At 46.3% G+C, this 27,607-nt stretch overlaps 1 protein-coding gene across 14 annotated transcripts in view; it reads right to left on the bottom strand.

Annotated features, from left to right (window-relative positions):
• Nucleotides 1-27,607, bottom strand: part of ZNF618 (zinc finger protein 618) — a 1,018,163-nt gene that overhangs the window by 368,353 nt on the left and 622,203 nt on the right. The gene's annotated exons all lie outside the window — the stretch shown is intronic.

The raw sequence follows: 27,607 nt of genomic DNA, 5'->3' as shown, positions 1-27,607 counted from the left end.
TTCTTGGGGTATTCCGGCGTCACATAAAATTACTAACGCTAGTTGCTGACACTGGAATTTGCAGTTGTACGCTAAGCAAATTAGTGAAATGTCAAATCTCTGCACATCTTTTCCACATGACGTTCTCTTCCATCTCAACCCATGAAATATGAGCATGCTCTTGAACACTGGCCATGTACTTTTTAACATGCATTTACAGACCCAGGTGTGTGCCCTGCTTGGTTAGTGTAGCAAGGTTAACCAAACTACGCATTTTAGTCGATGAGATGGCAGAAAGACTATAAAAAACTCTTACTGGCGGCTGCCAGTAGGTAGTTATAGTTAGGACCTAGATTCCATAGACCAAGCGTTTTTTGTTTTGCTAATAAATTTGGCACAGTTCGACAAATCTTCACCAAATTTTCAAAATAGTTTGCATTTACTTTTGCTGCGGTCTTGAAAGTTTGGGGTTGATTCCTCAAGCAGGAGCTGACAAAAAAAGGGAGGCTCCCAAAACGCGTTTTCCCCATGCAATTACCGATAGGTATTTTAGACACAACTGCAGCCCGAACCACTGGACGGAATTACTTCAAATTTAGATGGTCTTCTTGGTCCATAAAGATCTCTTTTTGTAATTTGGTATAAATCCGTTCACTAGGTTTGGAGTTATTAAAGAAAAAAGATTTATACATATCGAGGGACGTGGACCCACCAGGGATACACGCGCCACCAGCAATGAGAGGTAAGTTGCTGCTGCCATTTTATAATTTGGGACACTGTCTTAGGGCCTGAAAATAAAAGTGAAAACTGACAGAAGGAGTCAGGGTACAGGTATCCGAACCCCATTGGTGTGATATAGGGGGTCGGTGAGAAACCCTTGATGGGCAAGAAATTGTCCCAAAATGTTTTTTTTTTATATATGTGTGAGGATCCCCGGATCTATCGCAGAGCTCAGCACGGCCCCCCGGGGGACTCCGCAACAGATCCATAGATCCAGAGGCCAATGAAAAAAAAAATGTAACCACTCAGACCTACTCACACACTTTCACACACCTATACTACTCACATGCCCACTCACTAACACACCCACAAAACCACTCACACACCCACTCACAGACCCATTCAGCCACTCACACACCCACTCAGACCTATAGAGCCACTCACACACCCACTCACAGACCTATACATCACACATACACACTCACATACTAATACAACCACTCTCACACCCATTTACACACTGACCCACCCACTCACACCCCCACTCACACATCCACTTACAGACCCACAAAACCACTCACACGCACTTCACACATTCACTCACAGGCCCACACACCGACGTATACACCCACACAAGCAATGACATACGCACTCACAGACCCACACAGCTATGCACAGACCCACCCACACAAACATACAGCCCAGGCATTGGGGCCCACAGTTTGGCAGTCTTTTGGGGGGTTGGCCATAGGGCCAGGTTGCAGGCCAGGCCTTGCAGCCAACGCTCTCTGCTGTGTGGGGTTGGCTGCATGTGGAGGGTTGTTGAAGGCTGTGCATGGCATGGGGTCAGCTACTTGAGCAGCAGCAGCTGGATTAACATATGGTAATTAAATATTAATTTACGTTTAAATAACTTCCCTGGAAAAAAGGTTATAGGGACGTTATAGTTAGGAAATATAATGTTTTTAAAACCTTAGAGATTCACAAAAACAAAGGTTACACGGACGTTATAGTTGGGTTCAGATTTTGCACACACAAAACCATAGAAATTCAGCAGTTGTATTTGGGCCTGGATGTTTCTTCCAAGATGTCCGAGTCTCAAGATATGCTGTAGATCCACCCTTTATTTACAATCCAATAGCACAGTGAATCCAACTCAGATTATTTTCCCTCTCCTCGGGTGAGTAGTGTAAGTGGACTGAGGTGTTGAACACGGACTGTGGTACGCATAACAAAGCAATTTAAAGTATGTGGAAAAATATGTTTAAAGACTGCTTGCTTGCTTCCAGGGAGGAGGTTGAACACGTGAATCTACAGCACATGATACGACAAACAGTTACAGTGTAAGTACCATTTTTCGTTAATAGCATGGGTGGCTGTAGATTAATATGTTCCACTTAGACTATAAACCAGTTCTTCTCCAAAGCAGTGGTTAGCGAGCAGAGGATGCAGAAATCAGAAAAACTGTTCTTAAGACCGATCAACCATACTACCTGTATGTTGTGCTATGCACAGGCTACAGGGGAGGCTCCTGCCTGACAAGGAGTCCAAAAATATCAGTGCTGCAGGCAAGCAGGTGGTGCTTGATGCAACCACACTACTAAGTTCAAAGGGCTGTTGATGTTGAAGAACATCAGCTAAATAATGTGTGATGAGGGTATATTGTGTTAACCAAGTACTAGCTTTGCAGATACATTTTAAAGGGACATCATCCAAAAAAGCTAGCGTTGCATACTTTTTCCATGTAAAGTGGTCACTAGGGGGAAAGGGGAGCTTATGCTCAGCACTGGCATACCAAGTTTGAATACACTTTACTATCTATCTGGCAATGCCAGCCTTTGAAATGGCTGAGCTCTTGTGGGTTCTGACAAAAACCGTAGTAGACATTCTAAAGAGCTTGGTTCTATCAATGTAGGACAGAAGCACTTTCTTAACATCCAGAGTTGAAGGGCCCTTACTACCACCGACTCTGGCTGTGGGTTAAAGACAGGCAGCTCAATGGTTTGGTTCATGTGGAAAGGGTAAACAATCATGGGATGAACCTGAATTAAGGGTTCTTGAACTGTAAGAGCTGAAGCGCATTAATAGTTCTGAGAAAGTGACTGTGATTAATAAAGCAACCTTCCAAGACAAGAACTGTAGTTGTCTTGATTATGGCTGTTCAAAAGGAGGGTTCCCTGAGTCGAGTGATAACTATATTGATGTTCCAGGCATGTTCCAGCAGCATCTTTTGAGGTGTTATCCTCTTTATATCCTCCCTAAAGGATTTGATGACTAGTATTTTATACAGAGAGGGGTGTTGTCTGTGTTGGAGGTGCATTGCTATTGCTGGTTAAGTAAGCATATAGTAGTGTAGATAAAGCCTGTCTTGTGCAAGTGTAGGAGGTAGGAAACAATGTCCTGCATTGAAACGCTGAGAGAATCTACCTGTTTGGAAATGCAGTAATCCGTAAACCTTTTCCATTTAACACAAAGACAGGTGCAAGTAGTAGGCTTTCGCGCTTCCTGCAAGATAGCCATTCATTCCTCTAGAAAGACTGAGGAAACCAAACTCTAAGAACTTAGATGCCAAATTGCAAGATCCAGCTGTTTGGGATCTAGGTGTCTGACCTAACACTGATTGAGAAGGTCTGGTTTATCTGCTTCTCATGAAGGTTGACTGACCTCTTAAAGACCATCGAATACCAGGAGGTCTGGCCCAGGTTGGTGTCATTAGTAGGAGGGTGGACACCTGCCTGGTCTTTCTCACCATGTACGGGATGAGCGAGAGGGGCAGAAAAGCATAGGCAAATATTCCTGACCAGTTTATCCAGAGTACATTGCATGTTAACTGCAGGTCCGGATACCAAAACATTGACGCTCCCTACCTGACTGCAGTCTGGTGGCACATCCCTCTGGGGCGAAGAAAAGAGATGAAGAAAAGAAAGAAAGGAGAAGAGGTTGAAAGGACTGAAAGACAAGCATGAGAAAAGATCAAAAGGCCATGTCCAATGAAACTTGTAGGCACAAATGTGCAAGGGTCCATGAGTCTGACGGTCCTGCACCGACTATCCAGGGATGGGGCTCCCCTCACCAAGACCGATCGCCAGTCATATGAAGTCGGACCGAACTTTCTGCTAGTATGGCTCGAGTAAGTGTTCCCAGGGTTCCAACAGTCGCTGCCATCATCCGTACCCTCCCGGCTCTGCAGTTGTCGCAGCACTGCTTCCCGTTCCTGTTGGCGTTGTTCCTCCGTCAGTCGCAGCCGGGCTCCTCTCCTGGGGCCTCGCCTCCTGTTAGTACAAGGGGGTCTCCCCTCTGGGTGACCCCCTTCCGCCTCCTCGGGATCTCCTGGCATGGCCAGGGCCTCGCCCAATACCTCTCTCGCTTCCTGTAAGTTGCGGACACCACAGGTTTCGTTTTGCCAGATAAAGGAGAGGCGGAACGGGTGGCCCCAACGTTAGCGAAACCCCTTGTCCCGGAGGAAGGAGGTTACCTGTCGCAGATCTCTGCGTCGCTGGAGGGTAAGATGTGAGAGGTCCTGGAAGACCCCCACTTGAAGCCCCTCGAACTCCACCAAGGAGCGATCGCGCGTGGCCACCATGATGAGCTCCTTATTCCGGTAGGAATGTAGACAGGTCAGGCTATCCTGAGGCTGGCCCGGACCAGAGGCAGGGCGCCCAGCTATGTGTGCGGTCCAGCACTAGTTCTGTGTCCTTGAGCGCTGGAACCAGATGTTTGAAGAACTGGATGACCCACTCCTCCAACTTGCCTGTGTCCACCTGAAGTGGTGCGCCCTTGAGCCGGGCGTTAGAGCGCCTCGAGGGGTTCTCAAAATCTTCCAGTTTGAGGTATAGCTCCTCGTTACGCTCTCGCAGATCTAGGAGTTCTCGTAGCAAGTTCCTCCTCGCGGCGGTCCCCATTACGTTCCAGGGTGTCCCCCCTATCCCCCACCTCGGTGAGGTCCGACCGGAGCTGCCGGATGTCGGAAGCCATCTCCTGCCGCAGGCTCGCGAAGTCCTCACGGAGGGTGCCGAACAGCTTCTCCAAAAAGTCTTTGGTGATCGGGCCCGCCGGGCATCCACCCTCCGGCTCAGCTCCAGTCTCACCCGCCCTCCTCGCTCCTGATTTCTGGAGCAGGTCCCTGATGGATGGGTCCTTATGCGCAGTGTCTTTCGGGACTTCGGTGTGGCCATGACAGCAGTCCAATGGGCGCAGCAGCGGGAGGACAGGGCACCGCAGCCAGGTCTCAGCATCCACCAAAATAGGCAGGGGGGCCACTCCCCGACCCCTACCACCGAGACTCAACTGCTCCCACTCCCTTAACTCGGGCAGAGGTCCCAGTGTGCACCACCGGGGGCAAGTCTTGCACCGCAGTGCACCGGTCGCTCACCACCGCCGCCCAAGGCCACAGGCACTGCACTCCCCTTACCGGGCTCCACTCCACACACCGGGGCTCCACCTGTGTAACTCGCGATGGTATGTCCGCTCCCAGCGTGCGTCCAACGAGGCCCTCCTGCTCTAGCCGCCGCCCGGGAGTCTAAGGGGCACCAGGAGAAAGGGCGCGCCCCAACCACCTCGGGAGAAATGGCACCTGTCACCGTCCACGCTGCAGCCACACGTGGGGCCTCCGCCGGAGCTCAACACAAGGGGCCGGGGGCACCGGCCACCCGGCAATGAACAGCAGGAAGGATGCGGGGAGGCGCTGCGCCCGGGAGGCCGCCAGCAGTTGAGCGCCGCTTCCCCTTCGCCTCGTGGCCCCACCGGATCAGGCCGGGCCGCTCTACCTCAGTTCCACGTCCAGTCGGGCCCCACCAGGCCTCGTTGCAAGTCCTTCACAGTGTCTACGGACCCCCAAGTGCCAGCATTCAGCTACGGCAGGCCTCTTCCACCTCCGCCATCAACTGGGCCGCCTCCGGCCCGTGCGCCCACCGAGCCTATGTCGGGTCAGACAATCCACCGCGGCCTCCGGCTCCGCCGCAAGTCGTCACTGCCGATCGCCGCACCGCCGAAGGGATCGCGGGGCTCTCCCGCGTCAAGAGTACGGTACTTGCTGCAGGACCCCCAGGGCTTAAATGTGGGTCCCAAAATCGCGAATGTTTGCCAAATTACAGCCTCGGTGAGCGGAGCCCCGAGAAGTCGGTGTTACTCCGCCGCCATCTTGGCCACACCCCCGTGGATGCTTCTTTAAAGGTGGATGGGGAGGAGGGAATTTTACAAATTCTAAGGGTTGCTCAAATTTGATTATTTCCAAGACCCACTTGTCCGAGGTCAGCTTTTCCCATTGGTTGATATGACGAGAAAGGTTTGGCGCCTTGGTGTTGAAGCGTGGCCGAACTGTCACAGGTGTTAAGGAAACGTCACTGTTTCCTACCATTGTCTCTGCCCTGTTGGGTCTGTTTCCTTCTGTTCTGTTGCCTGTATGTGTCAGTAGGGGGAGCTCTGAAAGACTGTAGCTGTTGATAACCATATCTGCCTTGATTATACTGGGGTTGGTACTTTTGGTAACCTCCATGAAAGGAGAAAGACCCTCTTCCACAGGCGCCTCGAAAAGGAATTCTCCTGTACTGAAGCGCACCCAGGGCTATGGCAGTGTCGGTGTCTTTTTTAATGTCTTGCAGGGCATCATCGATATGCTTTCCGAAGGGAGCATCTCCATCAAAAGGCATGTCAAGAATTTTGCTTTGAATGTCCGGGCGGAAAGTGGTAGATTTAAGCCAACCATGGCGACATAGGACTGCTGCTCCCGTTAGCTGTTGGAATGCAAGGGAGGCTATGTCCATAGAAATGTCAATCGTTTCCGATGCTGCTCTTTTTCAGGAGAATCTTCCTCGCCTCCTGTTTCTTATTCTCAGGTAAAACCTCAAATTATGGAGCAATATCTGACCACATTTGGCAGTCATATCTTCCAAGGATCGCCAATGAGTTAGCGGCACGAACGAAAGCACCTGCCATTGTGGTAAACCTCTTCCCTATATTGTCGAGCTTCCTACCATCCTTGTCAGGAGGCACAGTGATCGGTGCAGATGGATTTCTTGACCTGCGCTGTGCAGCTTGAGAGATGACCGAGTCAGGTCTAGGATGGCTGGACAGGCAAGCAGGAGCATCATCCGGGGCCTTAGGTTTCTTATCAATCCTGGGAAGAATTGCTGGTACCGATTAGGGGTCTTGAGGGGTTTGCTGCATTACACTTCTGTACTTCCACATTCTCGCTATTTTGCACATCTCTGCTATTTGTATTTACTATTTTTTTAAAACAAGCCTTGCTTAACTGTTATTGCTGCCTGCACTACCGTGCTTGAATTTGAGGTAGGCGGGGGGAATTGATCGACTTCCTGGTACCTCGGCACGCCACTGAGAGCCGCCATCTTGGGCAGTGCGCGCTCTAGCTTACGTGGCTGCCGGGCCCATAAAAATGCGCGCTGCACGAACGCGCCGCACCGAATGGGTGCCTAAGGCAAGCCCGTCTGCGCCCGTCAGCGTCCCGGAAGCCAGTCACGCTGCCCGCCGGGCCCCCGGTACACCAGACAGATTACGCTATAGCAGCGACTTTCTGCGGAACCTTCGTCCAATTCCCTGATCCCATCAAGGTAGCTGGGATTTATCTATATGTAAAGATGTCACTTGCCTGGAAAAAACTGAGAAGGAGGAGGGAGAAGGGGGGGGCTCACACTCCCTGACCTACAATATTACGCCTGGGCATTTCAGCTATCATACTCCAGGATGTTGTTAAAGACCCCATCAAGTACATCGATTGGTAAAATGTTTAAGGCCATGTTAAATGGGGCTGATTTGCCACCTGATGGCTTTCTTTTTAAATTTGGAGACCGGAAATTCTTCAAAAAGGTGAGGCTAAAGATCCTATCATCACTGGCCAAAGTTTGGAAAATGATCAGAGATAGGGTGGGGCTGCCTTACTATTCTCGGCTTGCCCCAATTTGGGACTCGCCGGGGCTTCCTCCGTGCCTTAAGGACGGTCTTGCAACACCTATTAGAAGGGCAGGGATAGTAAGGTGGGGTCAGCTGTTAGTGGAGGGGGCATTGGAGGGTTGGGAGGAGTTATATGAGAAGGTTGGCCCAACACTATCCAGATTTAAATATATACAGTTGGTCAGCTGGTCCCAGGAGCTGATTAGGAATAAGTCACATCTGGGGAGAAGATGTCTTCTAGAAGAACAGCTGGTAGAGAGACAAGTACAGGGGAAAGAGGTAGCCTTCTTGTACTGGGCAATCTTGGAGGAGGTGGATGGGGAGTTTATTCTACCTGATACACAGTGGGGAGGGCTCATGGGGATACAGTGTGAGGACATATGGATAAGATCTTTTACTCTCCTGTATAAATTGGTTAAGCCGGCTTGGCTGAGGCGGAATCACCTGTATACCCTTCATCGAGCTTATTTATCCCCCCAAAAGCTATCTAAATATCAGCCCGGAAAAGCTTGTAACAAGTGTAATCTTCCTGCAGCCTCCGAAGTGCATATGTTTATGGAATGCCCATCTATCAGTACTTTTTGGGAGGAAGTTAAGATCACTTTGGACTCCATCCTCAAGAAGTCTACTCCTATTACTTTGGCGCTAATTATATTTGGGGTGGACGATGACATCACAGGTCAAGCAAAGAGTTTTCTGTTTTATGCAATTCTGCTGGCCAGACGCCAGATCTGCAAATTCTGGGTAGACAAGAATGCACCATCACACGCAGGTTGGCTGGAGTCCTTATATGAAACTTCAAAGGTGGACATGGCCAGAATGTCCCAGAAACGTAACCTCTCCTTTTGGAATTTGTTGGTCCAGTGGAAATAATTGGCTCCGTTGAGTCTCCGGGGTTTTTTTTTTTCCCCGGGTCCGATGATTATGCCATTATACTCCAGGTGTCTTGGTGGTTTCCTTAAAAACCTTTCCGATTCCAAGTTGGAGTACCGAGGGGTTGAGAGCTCTCGTTTATTTCTTTTCCCCTTCCTACCACATTACTAACTTGGAGAACGTCTCCCCCCGGTTGACGCTTGTATGTCGTCTGGGTTTGGTTTGGAATAGTAGCCAGTTTTTTCTATTTTTCTCAGACGACATCAAAGGGGAGTGGCGTCTTTCCTAGAAGTTTGTGGGGCAGGCAAATGAGGACACAAGAAAAAAAAAAAAAAAAAATGTCACTTGCGGGATATGTGGCGTTATGTGGGCTGGAGGGTTGGCCAACCCAGGTCCTATTAGCACCCCACTTACCTTCTGGTCGACAGACCTGTGGACCTTCTGTTCATTACAGAGACTTTGCTGTATTCCGCATCCAATCCCATTGTTACCATGGCTACGCCTTAGGGATATAAGATCTCTAGAGCGGATCGCCCAGATTGAAGAGGGGGCGGTGTAGCTCTTATCTATAAAGACATATGGGACTTTCGGAGAGGGGATGTCAAGCCATGGGGGGACTGCGAAGCACTTGACTTTAGCATTCGTTTCTCTGCCCATTTTACCGTGGGGGGCTCTCTGATCTATCGACCGCCAGGCCCTGCTGGGTCCTTTCTTCAGTCATTTGGTGACGCGGTTGTCCCTTTGGCTCTCCGATTCTCCAACTATATGGTTCTTGGAGACCTCAATATCCACCTTGATCAGGTAGAGGCCAGGGATTCATCAGATTTTGTGGACATTCTCCATCATGCTTAACTCTCCCAGTGGATTAGCAGTCCCACCCACCAAGCGAGACACATCCTTGATCCTATATGCACCAATTTTCCCATCACAGTAAAAGATCCGTGTCCGGTCCCCTGGTCGGATCACTTTTTAACTTATTTCTCATGGGCAGTCTTCAATGCTGACCCCCTGGCCGGTAGCTACCGCAAACCAGCATTTAGCAAAATTGATCCACTTGCGTTCATTCAGGCTTTAAATGCTTCCAGGACGGCACTTGTGGGTGATCTTGAAGGAGGCCTCACTGGATTTACTGACTGGGTGTCTAATGTAGTGGACACATTAACTCCGTCATTTCCTACCAAGTTTTCTAGGGAGTCTCCATCTAAACCCTGGTTTACACCGGAGCTCAAAGTGCTCAAACATGAATGCAAAGTTCTTGAGCGTAGATGGCGCCGTAGTGACTTCTGCCCAGCAGTTAAGATGCAACTCAGGCATACATAAAAAACCTATTATGAAGCCATAACCCTGGCCAAAAGGTGCTTCTACTCAACACGCATTGACTCTGCCAATAATAATCCCAAGGAGATCATCTCAATTGTCCAGAGTTTTATGTCGCCAATTGCCCAATTAAAGAAGTCTCCATCATCGGACTCCTGATGAGACAATCCTTCCTGTTTTTTCATAGATAAGATTAGTACTATACGGGCATCTTTTGCCTCTGGCGATAGTGTCGTAGGGGTTGGGTCGGTTAAAACATCCTCTCACCCTACTCACTCTCTCCAGGTTTTTAGTCCCGTAGACTTGTCGAATTCTCTTAAAATCTTAAAGGGACTGAAATCAGGCTCTCCCGCAGATCCTTGTTCAGCCAGGCTGTTGGCAGCGGCTACCGAAACTATTAATGCCGAAGTAAACGGGATCATCAAGCTGTCCCTGCAGAATGCTTGCGTTCCGGAGGTCTGGAAGCAGGCCAAGATTCTTCTCCTCCTAAAAAAGCCCTCCTTAGACCCCCTTAGCCTAGGAAACTACCTCCCCATATCCCTCCTGCCCTGCCCTGCCTAGCGAAGGTCTGTTAGAAAGTGAGACTAAACAACTTACTATGTTTGTCGAAAGCGAAGGTCTTCTGCACCCGGCTCAGTCAGGTTTTAGGGCTTCCTACAGCACTGAATCGACCCTGGTAGAAGTCTCAGAAGCCCTCAGGGAATGTTTGGACGTGGGCAGCAGGGCGGCATTGATTATGCTTGACTTGTCGGCGGCGTTCGACACGGTCCTGCACTCACTGCTCCTCAGGCGACTTACCGAGATAGGGGTTTCTGGCACGGCCTGGGGCTGGATCAAGTCCTTCCTGGATGGACGGGCTCAGCAGGTCTGGCTTCCGCCGTCCTCTTCCGCTCCCCAGATGGTGACCACAGGAGTGCCCCAGGGGTCCTCTCTTATCCCCCTTCTCCTTAACGTTTATGTGACACCATTGGTTTACTTAGCAGAAGCACTGGGGGCAAAGATTATCACCTATGCTGACGATACACAGCTTCTCTTCACATGGGAGAAAAATTCCTACTCTGTCTCTTCTGCGAAGCAGTGCCTGTCCTCCATTTTTAAATGCTTGCCGCAGCGCAGCTGAAATGCAATGAGGAGAAGTCCGAGATTCTCCTTTTCGGGAAGTTTCCACCAATGTTTAGAGACACCCTCTGGCCACCAGAGTATTCCCTGCCCCCCTCTTTGGGGAAGCCTGCTAAGAATTTGGGGGTGTGGTTCAAGGAGAACCTTTCCTTCTATACTCATGTCAAGAAGCTGGCTGGCACTTGTTCGGCCTGCTTAAAACCCTAAGGAAGTTTCTCCCTCTCCTGCCTAAGTCTGCGAAGGAGACAGCCATCCGTGTCCTTATCCTATCACGGCTGGACTACGCCAATGCTCTCTATGTCGGCATTCCTGGCTAGCTGCGGAAAAAGCTTCAGGTGGTTCAGAATGCGGCAGCCACGCTCCTTCTTGATCTACCCTCTAGAAGTAGTATGGGCCACCATTTGTGCTCACTTCACTGGCTGCCCGTAGCGGCATGGGTTAAGTTCAAATCATTAGCGATCGCTCATCGTGCTCTCTATGGCCAAGGCCCTTTTTATCTACAGAAACGCTTTTCCTTCTATGCCCCTGTGAGACAATTTCGCTCCTCGTCTCAACTTCTGCCCTTGGTTCCCGCTTCAAATGCCAGAGGTTAGGTGGCAGCTCTCTCGCTCGGAAAGCTGCCGTGGCATGGAACGCCCTTCCCTTTGCTCTACGGAACACCAAGGATTCTTTGGCTTTTAGAAAGCTCCTGAAAACACAGTTCTTTGGCTAATGTTTATCTTCCACCCCTCACTTGGCTCCGCGCCGGGACACTATTGAGATAGAAAATTAAATAATATAACATAACATAAAGGGTTCCTCATAATCTTGACGCCCTCTTCCCAGATATGGTCGATTGTGGCAATGGCGCAGACCTACTTCCTGCGCTGATCTTTAAAATCAGAGGAAACCGTCATATTTGTTAATAGGCATAGTTAGATGACATTGTGTCGTTGCTCTCTCCATGACCGCATGAAAACCTTCAATGTCTTCTGGAGGGGAATCAGTTGCCTGAGGAACTGGAGATGATGGCGTAGGGATCACGAAATCCTCCCATTCATCCACGGTTGTTGGCGATTCACGAAGCTCGTCCTCTTCAGCGAGTGTTTCCTCGTCATCATCTTGCATCCCTAGTTCTTGTTGTGTAGGTACAACATTTTGAGACTCCGCAGCCGGGGCAGATGAACTTGAAGTGTGCAAGACAGATGGAGTTGAAAACTGTCTCTGAACAGGCTCGGCTGCAGTCGGAAAACGAGTGTGGTAATCTTTCAGCATAGCTGCCAAGTCCTCTACCAATGCCACGGGCATCTGCCCCACAGGTTCCTGATGAGGCAATAAAACTTGAGGCCTTTGCACTGTTTGATAAGGCTCATAACATTCTTCTTCCTCATCATCCTCCATATATTCAACATGAAGCTGAGAGGGGCTGCGTGCAGGGCTGAACAGTCCATCATCCTCTGACTCCTCCAATAAATGGCTTGGAGGCAATGGTGAAATGTAGGAAGGGTCATGGTAGTAGCCTCTCGCAGATGGGAGCGAAGACGCAAATTTTGACATCAAAATAGGAGTTAATTGCAGTGAAGTAGGCCTTTCCCACGTAATCGCCGACGAGATGACCATGGAAGGAGACACATTGACAGTTGAAGCTGCCATTACTGATGTTAATGTCGACATTGTCGTTGTCGATGTTGTCGATGGAAGACCCGTCGTCGACGATGATGTCGTCGAAGTGGAGGTCGTCGTCGACGGTGGAAGCGTCGACGAGCAAAGAACCATCATCGACGGTGGGAGCGTCTACGAGAGTGGAACCGGAGGCGAGACTGTGATCGTCGTCGACGGGGTCTTTTTTGACGACGACGATGATCTGAGAGACTCTGACTGAGTCTTGGGCTGCTTCAATGTCGTTTTGAGTGGCATTTTTGATGTTTCCACAGCTATCTCTCTTCTTTGAAGCTGGGATACTCTCAATATCATCCTCTTCAGACACCACCTCAGATCTCACCTTCAGCTTTTCCAGCCAGATTAATAATCTTCCCTCTCTATCCTTTAGGGTATTTGAAGAAAAGGTTCTACAAATCCTGCTGTCCTTGAACTTATGAGAAGGATACAAACAATACATACATTCCTTATGGGGATCCTCAAAATGTAACCTCTTTTTTCACAGGAACCACAAGGCAAGAATAATCCTTTCTTAGCAGATTCAGACATCCTGTACTCACAGTATTCAGCAAACTTTGAGAAAAACTGAGCAGAGCTCAGGGAGACTGCCTGTCACACGACATGCAGTAGAAAATCTGAGGGACTTGCCTCTCTGTGGAGTATTCTAGAGGGTGCTGGAGCCTGATTGGCTGGGTTCCACATGTGGTTCTTTTTTTACAAAAGGACAAGGATAGGCTAGTGTAGTTACCTTTTGGTCCATTATAGCCTATTGTATGATATTTTTACTACTATTTTATTTGTACCGTGAGGCTCCCACCTCGACAGCGGGGATGATTCAGGCATGTGAATCTATGAAAGATACCCCAATACTGGATAAGCAGCATTGTTTACAGCATGCAACAGGGACTACTTGAAGATCGCAGAAAGCATAATATGGTGTACATGCTAACTAAATGTTTACTTGAAGTATCATCTGAATAAGCATGTAAATGCATTGTAATAATATAACATGTAAACTCTATCAAATTCTTTCAAGAAAATACTATTTTTGTGGCAAACAACTGTGAGAAAAAAAAAAAGAACGGCTTAACAGTTAATACAGTACATTTTACAAGTGGTGTCAACACACTACTTCCAAGTAAGCATTTTTTAACCATGGTCCTGATTTATAAATGGGCAGATAGCCCATTGTTCACCAGGGGGATGGGGTAAATTACTCCGTCCCCCCTCATGGAGGGACTGCCCGCCACATTTATAAATGACCGCCAAGCAGGTGGTCATTTATAATACACTGACAGGAACCACAATCACTGTAGTTCCTTCCAATGTGTTTCATTGTTTGGTGCAGGGCTGCTTCATGCTGATGCAGCCATACACCAGTTTTTGTTTTTTTTAAAGAAAATGCTGAAGAGGATTTTTTTTTTTTTTTTTTTTTATAAAAAACGTAATGCTCCTTCATGATGGGAGTCATTATTACCATTTTACTGCTCTTCTCTACCAAGGTTTACTTAGTGGTTACAGATGGGAAAAAAAATTGCTACAAGTTCGCTCATCCTTATTGGGTGGGCAGACATAATAGCCATTTCTCCAACGCCCCTTACTCCATTGGGCAGTCTGAGAAGATTGGCTATGATGGAGTAGTCAAACTTAAGGTCTGCCCCCATCAAATTCAGAAGAGCCTTTATCTTGGTGTTATGTATGCATGTTAGATTTTGCCAGCACAGACTCTGTGCCCCCATGCCCTGTGAGATGTTGGTTCTTTTTGTGCTCTCACATTTTATTTCCATATTTAGCTCCCAACTGCCTGCCTCCAGGATGGTCAGCCTTCTTGTAACATATCTGACACTTTACTTCCACATTGAGATTGGGACCGTCTGACTCTGAGATGGTCGCCGCAATGCCTTGCAAGTAGAAGGCTCAAAGCACCCTTATAGAGCACAGTAAAGAACACACTAAACCAAGTATGTACCAATGCGGGCTCCACAAGTTGGCAAACAAATAATTCGATCTCACTGAAAGAGTACAGGACATTACCCATGAAGGAAAACGAAAAAATAAATTGCACATGACTGACCCTTGCTTATGTGGGCTGCCATTAACTGGGGAATAAGCCCTGTACACAGGAATTAAATATCTTCAACCCTTAATGCCAATGCTCAAGGTACCCTCAACATTTAATTTTACTTGTATCTGCCACCTCCCTTATCTTCTAGTGCAACAAACAGGCTAACAAGCATTGGCATAGCCAATAGGTCTCACCTTTGGGTCCTTATAAGTGTTTAGCCATGCAACAGTTGATGTTGTTGCACCATGGATATTGTGCTGGATAACCAAACACTTATAAGGTCCCAAAGGCGAGACCTATTGGCTATGCCAATGCTTGTTATACTTTCAATTACTTCAGTGCCATACATATATTCAGGCAACCTGTTCTCATCATAAATGTACAGGTTCTCTGATCACAAATGCGGAAAATAATTAAAAGTGATAATTTATTTGTTTTGTGGGTATTTACAGTGGCATAGGGTCCTAATGCAAGCAATCAAATTGGGGACCTATCCCCTGGCTTTTAATTGAAAAAATATATAAAACACAACTAATATGGATGTAATCGAATGTTCGTGCCCCCGGCCCGGTGCCACTGCGCCTGCTGCACCTTCGACAGCTAACCCCCGGGTTTCTGCATTCCTCTTCCGTATGGTAACACACGGCGTTTTTTGTTGCAGAACGAATTTGATATAGTCTTGCATAGTCACATATGTTGCTTAAAACAGCGATAAAATGCCTTTCGACGGTAACAAAGTTCTTTGCTCCATGAAACATTATTTTACAAAGAAGTTACCAGAACGGTTGCTTTACGAAAGAGGGCTGAGCAGCACAGCCCCGAAGCATTCCTCGTGCGTGGGCTGGGCTGGGTGGGTCATTTCCTCATTAACCTCTCGCAAACTGCAGCCAATCACTGGAGCGAGAAAAGTAGACTTTAGTTACTAGGAGTGGTTTCGCGTCCGCTTCATAGAAAACAAGCATTGAAAATGCAATAGGTCTCGCCTTTGATTAAGTTAAATCCATTTGCTTTGCTAATGGTGTTGTATAGCAAAGCTAATGGCTTTAACTTCATAAAAGGCGAGACCTATTGCATTTTCAATTTTTGTTTCGTTTTGTTTAGGCACTCAGAGTAATGGAAGCACACGTCGGGGATAAAATGTCACTGCATTAAGCTCAAACTAGGTTGGCATGAATCGCTTCCGAAACAAAGTTTCCCAGAATCGTCCAGCATCTAGAAATGCACAATGCACTCAAATGAGGAAGAATGTAAATGGAACAACCTGAATCACAGGCACTGAGCTTGTGTTTATAAATAATTCTTAGAACAAAAAGACGAGGCAGGACAAGAAAATTGTGTTAAGTCCAGGAGTGAGCTATCTCCTAAAAAGCCTTAAATCTCTCTTTATACCGATCACATTGTCAATCTGCAGAATGGTAAAGAGTTCCACCCGGAGGATTCTCTGAGTATTAAACTTTTATGAGTTTACATGCACTTCTTTGACATGACGGCTTATACATGTTCACCACACACTACTGCTTACAGGAAAGGATTAGCTGGCTTTAGAATTACATGCAAACAGACCTCTGCTTACAAGTGCTAACTAGACTATCTAGGTTCCAAGAAGCATTTCATTTATGTAATATACTCTCAAAAGGAAGTATACGTTTTCTGAGTTAATTTGAGACCTTACAGGCCACACATTACTTTACTTATAGATACATCATCAAAGGTTAAGCACCGTTTATTGTATCTTCAAGAGAGCGTGGGTTACGATTATTACATGCAAAATATTTGCATGCAGAGTTGTCTTAGCTTACACCATACTCTAAAGTTGTAAACCTCAGACTTTTAACTTGCTATTTTTTCAGCAGTATAAGACTGAAATCACACACTGGGTCTTACTCAGAGACACAGTTTCCCTCTAGTGTGCTCATCACTGCAGATTTAGAAACAGATCAAGGTACCATCATAGGTCCCTCAAGTCTGAAAAACACATCTCACGATGACAAGCGCGGGTGTGAGCCACGGAGTCATATTAACAAGCATAGGATCAAAACTACAGCATTGCACCCAAGCTATATTAAAGGCACTCTTCAAGAAAGCATGACATCGCATAAACTATAATTTAATCTTTAGAACAGAGCAACTGTTAAGACTGTTCTACAAACCACAAAAATGGACGACAATCATGCATAATTCATCCGCTTGTGTGCAGAAATGCCACCTGTTCACACATCAGAAATCTAGTTCCAAGTAGCCACGGTTTGAGAATGCATTGAGGAAATTAAGTTTAATATCCCCTGTGAAATCCATAAACTGTGGTGTCAACTGATCAGGCCTCGACCTTACCTAGTCAGATTGTGTGATCATGGGAAATCACTTTTCCAACTCCTAGATAATTAACTGCTGAGGAGTCCGCTTATTTCAACAGAGGTATTCATCCCCTGGTGCTCCACTCCACAACTCTTTGGTTAAAATAGGGACCACTTAACAGTTGTACTATACACTATGCAATATGTTGATATTTATATGAACATTAAGACTGACCATACGGTGTTTACTCAAGTATACAAGTTTTTTTTGTTATAATTACTACATTTACTACATGCATCACAATTCTAACAGCCATTCTAAAACTTACAAAGAAATTGCCAAATAACTACACATTACCACTTAAAATGGAGATTCTATTACAGAAAAAGTGTTTTGTGACAAAATGTGACTAGTAACTGTCTTGGAAAACATGATTAATACAAGCCGCGGCACTATTCCTGGTGTTCAGCGTGTTGTGTACAACGAGTTGAAAGCGTGATCTCCAAATAAATCTTGAAAAAGAGCCTTTGAGTACTATTCACAACACAGAGCCGGTGGCAGATTGCGCGCAGAGCCTTTATTACCTGTCCTTCCCATCCATATTTTAAAACAATTTACATTAAAGAAATGTTTATAAAACGAGATGCTCTCGGTTCCTGGCCGGGAAAGCTGGAAGGTCCGTGCTCGAGGCCGAGGCGTTAATCTCTGTGCTGGCCGCCATCCGCCGCATAAACTCGCACTCTGGCCGCTCTGCATGCGGTGCTGTGAGAGGTGCCCTCACATACTGGGTGTTCACATGCTGCACCAGCATGGCTCACTGCACCGGTGACTTTCAGGAAGTACACACGGCGGCCATGTCAGTGTTGCCAGATTTTTAGACCCGTCCCAAGCCCAAAGCCGCTCAAATATAAGCCCAAAATAAGCCCAATCAGACCAGTTTCAGCCCAAAAACCAGCCCAAATTAGCAAATCTCCAATTATGCACAAATTGTCATCAGAAACAATTTTAACGACAAATATACACTCTATTCAATATACAGATGGTGGGAGGGTGTTAACTGGGCACCTGCCTTAATGCTATTAATTTTTAAGACCAGTTCTCACTGCGACTTCTAAGAGCCCATGCAGCTCACTTTGCCTATTGCTTAAAGATTCAGCCCCCCCCCCCCCCCACCGAAATCAGCTCCAGTTCGAGCGGCAAACAGTGTGCGTCAGTGCGCGCCTTGGCATCAGCAACGTGGTGAAGCACGGAGTGTCAGATCCATGCCAGGACAGTGGTAAACAGACGCACGCGGTGCTGCCAGCAGGTGCGTGCAAGGTTGGGTGGCCCCTGCACGACCGTTTTCGAAGCTGGGCTGGCCTACGAACAACCAATGTGGTCAGTTTTGGTTTGGGTGTTAAAACACTCTCTTTACCTACGTCATCAACTTCCTGGCATCTATCAATATTCATCACTTCCTACAAATAGGGTGACCAACTGGCATGGGTGCAAATTCAGGATGGTGAGTGTAAAAATTCAGGACAAAGGGTCAAAATTCAGGACAAAAATTCAGGACTGGAGGTGAAAATTCAGGACAAAACTTCGGGACAAAAGGTACGTTTTACAGACACATCAAAGGAGGTCGCGTAATAGTGTATAAGTAATTCCATCTATATCCAAACATTCATCCATTTGAAAACGTACGTATCTTTCCATCCATCATTTCACTCATCCATCCCTCCATCCACCCTTTCACCCTATCCATCCGTACACTCATCCATCCACTCTTCCACCCAACCATCTACTCATCCATCCAGCCATTTATCCACTCACCCATCCAGCCATCCTTTCGCTTACTCATCCAACCACCCAGTTACTCATCCTACCACCCAGTCCCCTTTTCAGTCATCCATTCATTCATTCATCCTCCCTTTCTCTCTTCATTGACCCTTTCACTTAGCCATCCTTCCTTTCTTCGATCCACCCATACTTCAACTCATCCACTCATGAATCCATCCATTGACCCTATCACTCATCCATCCATTCACTCATACATCCACCCATTCACTCACCGATCAGCCACCCTTTCACTCATCCATCCATCCTTTCGCTCATTATCCATCTATTCACCCTTTCATTCATCCATTCACCCTTTCACTAATCCATCCAGCCATCCACCCATCCACCCATCCCTTCACTTACTCACTCGCCCACATTTTCCTCTTAATTATGAGCTGAGCCTTTGTCTGCAGAGTTGCAGAGAGAAGAGGCCCATCAAGAATTTCGCCCTTGCTGTCTTCCTAAAGCAAGGGGTGGGGTGGAGGAGGGTTCACTATGCACCTGCACATAGGCAATATGAAAAAGTGGAAGTCATGAGTCATGCATGATGCACAGTGCCAGGCCATGAGGTGATTGTGACATGGTGTTTCCAGGGCTTTAAGCGGGCTGAAAAAACTGGGGGTCTCTCCAAGGGGCGTCTCTGATGTAATTAATGGTGTTGCTTAAAACAACTAAGCTAAAAATCTGTGCTTAGCATTGTGTGTCGCCGGACTGGTATTTTGCCTCTTCTGTCATTGCATCCAGATATATATCACAACAAGTAACGTTACACCTACAACAAGCCAGAACCATTTGCTTTGTTAATGGTTGTTAGTTGCATAAAATAAAAAATGCAGCAACCATGGCTTCCTTGAATATAATATTGAAACTGCACTTTTCTAAAATGATGAGACTGAAAGAATTCTAGCCCCTTCTTTTCAACTTGTTTCACCAGCTTCTTTGAATAAACTGGATTCTGTACCAGCATTGGCGTGTTTGCACATTCCTTTCATCTGCCCGTGGGCAAAGTGCAGCCAGTGGTCTCGAACTCTGTTCCTCAGCTGGCACCCCGAACTTAAAGTCGGCGCCTCCTGCAGGACCACAGCGGTGCCGTGTGCGGGTGAGCCCAGCCGGTCTCTCTCTCGGCTGCCCCACAGCCTGTCTTTCCCCCCAGCAGGCGAGAGCCGCCCTCTGCTCCTTCAGCTGACGGGCAATCACGGCCTCTGACAGTGTCGCTGGGGTTTACACGTTGCCCCGGAGAGGTCCAAATTACGGACGGTGGTTGGTTACCCTACCTACAAATGCACGCGCCCTTAATTCTCTGCCCCAATCTCCACTCTGTCTATTGCTTAAAAACTCAGCCCCCCCCCGTCGAAATTTTTTCTTACAAACTCCCCCCCCCCCCCCCCTAAATCTGGCTCTAGTTGCGCCTCTGATTCACTCACCTGAGGTCGGGCGTCGAAGTCCGGACTCAGCAACTGCGGGAGCAGCCGGGCGGCCTGCTGCTGTGTGACTCCAGGCTGTGCTGTCGACTGGTGGTGGGCTCACTGGGCTGGCTAGCCTGCGCTGCGCAGAGAGCGCTGCCTGCGAGCACCGCCCGCCACCGCCTGGGTGACCACCAGTGGACCACAGTGGGCGGCAGCAGCAGGGACACCACGTGCGTCCGACTCCGCATGATGATGCGTCCACCGTTGAGCCGAGCGCCGCGCCGAAAGTAAGAGCTCACGTGACGTCACACAGTCCCAGCATTATAGAGAACCGCAGGGGCTGGCCAAAAAATGATACCCAGGGCTGCCATTGGTAGCGTTTTCGCGCGCTACTGGATTGACGGCCCTGGGGGACCCCCACATTGGCCCGCACACACACAAGTTGACAACAACAAAGCTAGGTGACACCTCTGGGTGGTGCGTGCGGCGGTGCAGCATAAATAAGAGTGAGTGCACTGTGCACTACGTAACAAGCTAGCGCTTGCCACTGACAGCCACCATAACGCGACGGACTCCTCGTGGTCGGCGCCTGCCCAGGCCAGTAAAATTGCGCACACCCTTTTAAATCTAGCCCAAAAGGTAGCCCCCCGCCAGGCATGGGTTTTTCCCGCACAACTGGGAAAAAAGTCGCCCAATTGTGCGGGAAATAGCCCAATCTGGCAACATTGGGCCATGTGCCCCCTGTCCATTTATAGGCAAGTGCTCGAGAGCCGCTGAATATAACCAACGCCAGAGGTCGCATTGGCGGCGCTCCAGCGCTTCCCCTTCAAACCTCACCACGCAAAGCTTTCCTCGTCATCTAGAGCTCACTTCCGTTCAAACTCTAGAGAAATCCGCGGAAACAATACCACAACAGGATGTAGACACAGGTTCTTAATGTGTGTCTACATTCTCAGGATCTTCATCCCAAACATTACCACGAATTCATGAACACAATTATAAACGGCAGCCAGCATTTTTTGAATGTCCTTTCTAGTATTTCTTACTGCTCAAGTTCCTAGATAGCAAAATGCGCGCATATGGCAACCACGTCGTTGTCCCTACATGAAGAGATCAACATATTAACAAGCTGATCGCAGCAAAAAGACAGAAGTGGATGCCTGCTTGTGCCCCAGGGAAACTGCAGGTGAGCAAAAAGACAGAAGTGGATGCCTGCTTGTGCCCCGCGCTGGTTCGGAGCTATGAGCGAAGCGGCATTTTCGTTGCTATAGCAACAAAATGGCGAGGGACTGTCCACAGTCCCTACGGACACGCACATGCTGTCTGCTATGGACAAATGGCAAGAGCAGCCATGTTTGTCCATGCAGGCGCGTGCATAAAAGCCCTCAGCAGAATCGAATCCAAAAGGTACTCGCAAGCAGCGCTTGCGCTGCTTTCGCTAGGCGAGACCTACAAAGGAATCCTCATTTTTTCTTTTCAAATCTTTATTGAAGTGTATTGTTGCTGGACGCATCAGCACAGATGAATCCACATGCTTCCTATATTATCATAGTCTTATTAGTGCAATTGAATAAAAGGAGAACAATCACAGTTGCCAGTACTACACCATTACACAGCAGGGTAAACTTATGATCTTGGCCAATCTGTAACAAGATTACCAAAGGGCCTTCTGGTAACTCCATGCTTGCCACCAGCAATAGGCTGGCTTAGATTGGCACAATTCTGTCACAGCTTAAAATCAATTGAATTTGTATACAAGTGCAGAAACTCTAGAAAGTTATCAACTTAGATTAACTAAAGTTTTTAACATGTCTTACGTAACTATTCACAAAGTTAGCAATTGAGCATCCAGCAGTTTCTGTACATGTGAACACTGGGTTTATAATTTTCATCTGAGTTGTCATATACAGAATTCAACAATGAAGGTTATAAGCAAACCATTCTCTGCTCGACTGGCGTATGTTTTCTGTCTGCATCGACCTACATTTTATGCTTCCTAATTATTTAAACATCTGTACCACTGTGATGCCTTTTAATCACTTTAACAAGGTTTTACTTGATCCATCAATTACATTCATACATTAGCGTTCTCCAGACTGAAAAGTCATTCTTAACTAAAAGAAAATATTCAGTCATACGCCTAAAAATATTATACATTTCTCCCAAACTAAATTTCATATGATCTATTCATATATCTCACTCCATAGTCGAGTAGTGCAATTTGTTTTACAGATCTCCAAGGTGCCAAGTGGTTCTCAGCCTTTGGCTTTTTAATGTGTGTCAATTTAAGAGTTGCTCATGCTTTTGATATTAGAGGTTAAACAACTAGAGGAGGTTTGGCCCATAATCAGCAAGGCTGAGACTTTTTAGTAATAAAGAACAACACACATGCCAATACTGATATTAGTAATAGATGAGCGCCTGCTGGGTCTCGGCTGCTGTGTCAGGATGGGAGTGGGTCACAAATAATGCACCAAAAAAAAAAAAAAAAGCCAGCAGACGCTCATCTATTGAAGATCCCTTTTCTTCAGGTCTATTGAGACAAGCAAATGATCTATCAGCTTGGTCATCCCTGATTGTCCTGAGGAATTTTGTTGTGGAGACCGTGGGCTAAGTCAGAAAGATCTTCAAGTTAAAGATAATTAAGTTTGGATAAAAGAGCTCATTGTTGTTCTGAGTCCTGAGGAGAATCCTGTTAAAATACAGTATATTAGGGTTCAAAACGCGTCAACTTTTTATTTCTCAAACAAGTGTTGTTTGGCATATTTATACCAAGGGGGCTCACAAATTGAAATTAACTAAAGCCAATATGGGCAGAGAAAAGTTGGAGGAGGGCGGATTTATGCCTTGATCCCATCGAATAGATGCGGAGGTCTATATTGACTAAAAAAACTTGATCAGGATAATCTATACTTTACATCCAATAATTGGATCTTTTGGAGCCTTTCACTTTTCAGAAGAAGAACTCTTGCCTTAAACAAAAACTGTGAAGCACATGCATCGGTGCATATGAAAGATTTCTGTGTGAGCCCTGAAGAAGTCCTATAAAAGGACGAAACGCGTTGGCTACCCTGTGGAGAATAAAAGAATAAAGAATAAAGGATTGGTTGAAAAAATTCCTTCGTAGCTTTCTGCTATTATACTTGTCCTGTGTCTCTAACTATACAAGCTAGTGTGTGCTGATCAAATTTTGGTATATTGCTGATGTGAATCTTATTCATAGTTAAGAAACTATGAGGTCTTGTTTCTTTTGATCTTTGCACCACAAGAAAACGATTTCCCGGGCTATAAATAGGTGCTGTAACGTATCCAAGACCTCTTTTGTAAATTGTTTCAAATATGGGTGGTAATATGGAATGAGCATAATTGGCACACTATTTGAGTTCTGCTCATGCTACAAGTAATAATTCAGCAGGGTGGTATACCGTCAGACATAAATGGCGGAGATGTCAAAGTAACTTGTGCTGCTAAATGTCTTAAAAAGTTGGGGGAAATTAATGAAGCTTCTAGTTTCCTGTGGTAGCATTCCCCGCAGGGGTCCGTACTGGGGCTGCGGGGGGGAGGGTTCTTTCTCTTGAAGATGTACAGGAATACCTGCTATCGGTGATTATGCTGAACTGTTTGTAAGTGTTTTAAAAATCAATCACATTTGATTATCAAAACAATGTCTTAAGAAATCACAGAACCTGAGCTAGATAAAAGATTTGTATATGAGTTTATGTCATATATGTATATATCGTCAAAAGGTTTTTTCATTTTGGAGCAAAGAATTTAACTGTAAGTTATAATGTTTTTATGTCTCTACGGTGTACAAATGTTATGAACACAAATGTTGTTTCAACCAATGATGATAAATTAAAATGAAAAAGCATATGAAAATCCAGATCAAATATAAAAAAATAAATGAAATTTGGTCTGATCAAAGGTGTGGTGTGATTCTGAAGTAAGTGTGAAAAGAATATCAGTATTGGCATGCCTGTTCTTTATTATTTGATATTAGAGGTGGCATAATAGGTTGTATTACTATGAATACAAACAATACCAGGCCATATTTTGGCATTGCGTCTTTGACACCTTAGCTTTGCGTTAAAACTTCTAATTTGTGGACAGACTCAGAACCTGTCAGTTAACATATAATAAGGTAATAAATAAAGCATTTCTTTAAAAATGTGCTTGGCAACCAAAAACAGTTTTAGCTACTGCTTTGATAATTTTGGGATGCCACAAACAAAAGGTTACACTAACTTCTGGTAGATGTGGTTGCAATGGATAATGGAGTTTTAGAAGTTGAAAACAAGAATAAGCGATGTGCAAGACTTATTTAGTAATGTAAACAAGTTGGTTGCTGATGTATCTCTATTTAAAAACCTAGCCGAGGCCCATGAAACTATAAAAAAGACAATCAAGTAAATTTACTTGAAGGAGAGGGCATGTTAAAATGGCAAAAAGAAATATCCAAAGACTTGTTTGTCGCACAAGATGTTTGGAACTAAACATTCAGAGAGGTCACATTCAAAGAAATGAATCTAGAAGCATAATAATGATGTTTTGAAATACAATGAGTTTTTACTAGTCATTCAAATCTATAAAGAAAAAGAAGACACTGATTTGGTCTGACTTCAATATTTAGGTCTCTCAAGATTTCTCTAGCAACAACCAGAAACAAGCATTTGCAATGCAATAGGTCTCGCATTTGCGAGAATTTAAGCTATTGTCATTGTAAATGACAATGCCGTTTATTTAGCTGATAAATAAAAGACATTGTCATTTACAATGACAATAGTAAATGCGAGACCTATTTTATTTCAAAGAAGAGGCCGCCATTGTCCAAGGCTGCTTGGAAAGTGAAAACGAGCATGGCACGCTGAACGCTGCAGGAAAGCATGTTGTGTACTGGTAACTGCAACTGTAACTGATATAACCATGCAACAATGTACTGAAACAATGTCCTATCTCATGTAAAGCGCTCTGATACCTCCGGGTCTAGCAAGTGCTATATATATCTTTTCAAATAAATAAATAAAATAAATGTTGTGCCTGCAGTAGGAGAAACCCATTACAGAAAATAGTGCTTACAGACTATATAAGACATACTGTGTAACAACAGAAGTAAAAGGGCCAGTCCTCATGGGAGGTTACAAATGAAGACAAGGCGGTACTAAGGAGGGACTATCAAGCCTATTAACAAATCAGAAGCCAGCATTTACTAAGGATAATGACACAAGCCGATGAAAAATATGGACAGAGAGTGGGCGGAGCTTCAAGTCCATACCAGAAAACAGCATGCCTCGCAGAGCAGCGCATGCGCAACCCGGGCTCGATCTAAAAAGGCTTCTAACATAGAGGACGATTAAGCAGAAATCCAGTCCTCCGACTGGTAGAGGCCATCACGGATCCGGCTCCAGCGTCTGGATGATCCAGCCACGTCTCTGCACATGCTCTCTTTTGTGCCTGTGATGCATCGTTCTTTCTCTCAACCTCTTGTCTCTCACTAATTGCCATTCTTTTACCCTTTGTCTTTTGCCTTTCTTGCTCTCTGTCATCCTCCGCGCCTTTTGCTCTTTCTCACCCCTGCATGCCTTCTCGCTCCTTTTGTTCTTTTCTCATTCTTTCATGTCTTTTTGCTCCTTTTGTTATCTCTCCACTCTGTCACCCTTCTGTTGCCTTTTCTCCAGTTTGTGCCTTTTTGTCACACTTTTGTGCCTTTTTGCTCTTTTTCACCCTTCTAACTCAATCTTTTGCCTCTCACTTTTTGGCATTCTTTTACCTTTTTGCTCTTTCTCATCCTTCTGTGTCTTCTTGCGCCTTTTGTGCTTTTTGCGGTTATCCCACTTTTACGTGCCTTTTAACTCTTTTTGTTACCTCACCACTCTCTCACCCTTCTGTTGCATTATTAGCTCTCTCACCCTTCTGTTGCCTTTCTGCACTTCTGAGCTTTTTGTTACCCTTTCTTGCCTTTCTTACCTTTGTTCTGCCTCCTCTCGCACTCCGCTTCCCACCTCTCATTCTGCCTTTCTCCTTCCCCCACTTATTACCTGTTACTTCCTGCGCCGCTGTTCCTACCCATGCTCCTGTCTATCCCCGCCCACTGCCCCAGCGCATCCCTATCCTCAATACCTGCTTGATGCCGGCTGCAGCGGGAACGCTAGCCAGTCTGCTCCAGTCTGCACCAGTACCAAAACCAGCACCACTAACCCTGATCCTTCCACCCCCTATGCTACCCCGCAGACCTCCTCTTGTCTCTAAACCTAGGTCATGCATCCACGAGCTACTGCAATGAAGCACCATGCCACACAAAGAGCGTTTGTTGCACCCACTGCTGCTTCACATGTAAACACATCACCTGCCATGTCTATACAACCAACAGAGCCCACAAACAGCGCACCACACAGACCCACCTTGAAAACTAGCATGCATGCCAAGGCAAACTATCATGCATGCTCTTCAACACCCACTCATGCAACAAACAGGCCATGGTAACCTGGGCTCTCATCTTCCTTTTGTAAACATGGTTAACTTCCAAGTCGGTACCCAACATAGCCATGGCTATACCTGCATAATATAAGCTCACGTCCGACCACCAATCCACACCAGGACGAGGAATCTCAGTAATATTTAAAGACTCCTTCAAATGCACTACAATCACTAAGACTGCTACCCCCTACATGGAACACCTACATTTCAAGCTACAAGCATCAGCAACATACACCTTGAGCGAAATGCTCATCTACAGACTACCAGGACCGAGAGCCACCTTCACCGACAACATCGCTGACTTCATTGCCCCCCCCCCCGCCCCACCATCACCTCCAACTATTATATCCTACTAGGAGACTTCAACTTCCACCTGGAAGACAAGCGCAATACCACCGGACTCCTCGAGAGCCTAGGGACAAACCCTTGACACGGTCTTCACCACCATCAACGGCACTGAAATCACTGCAACCACACCACTCACCTAACCCAACCATGCCAGCATTCAATTCCAAATCAGCATCTCCTGCCTAACTAGACCCCGCCACCATAAGCATGGGCAGATGCAGCTGGAGCAGCAACCAGGAATTCAACTGGGTATACATGAATAAAACAATCTCTACCGTCAACCTAAACAACTTCATCAGAGACCTGGGCAAGTGGATCACAAAATGTGCTGAGTCCCTGGCATCTCAAACACAACACACAGAAGAGAATACAGAAGTGGGCAAGCTGCTACGCTGAGGAACTCCACACAACCAAACACACCAAACTATTTGAAAGGAGATGGAGAACGAAATACCTAGTAAACCACAAAAAGACGTACAAGACTGCTTGAGATGTTACCTCCAACAAATCAAAAAACCAAAATTAAGGCCCTAGCGCAGAGCGCATAGACAACAGCTCCAACACCGGCAAAGAAATCTTCATGATCAACAAAGACTTCACAACACCAGCTGCCACCACAAACAGCATCACCCCCTCGCAATAACTA

The sequence above is a fragment of the Triturus cristatus genome, chromosome 1_2 (assembly GCF_964204655.1).
Source record: "Triturus cristatus chromosome 1_2, aTriCri1.1, whole genome shotgun sequence".
NCBI lineage: Eukaryota > Metazoa > Chordata > Amphibia > Caudata > Salamandridae > Triturus > Triturus cristatus.
The sequence above is the reverse complement of the archived record's forward strand: the minus strand, read 5'-3'. Positions and strand labels throughout refer to the sequence as shown.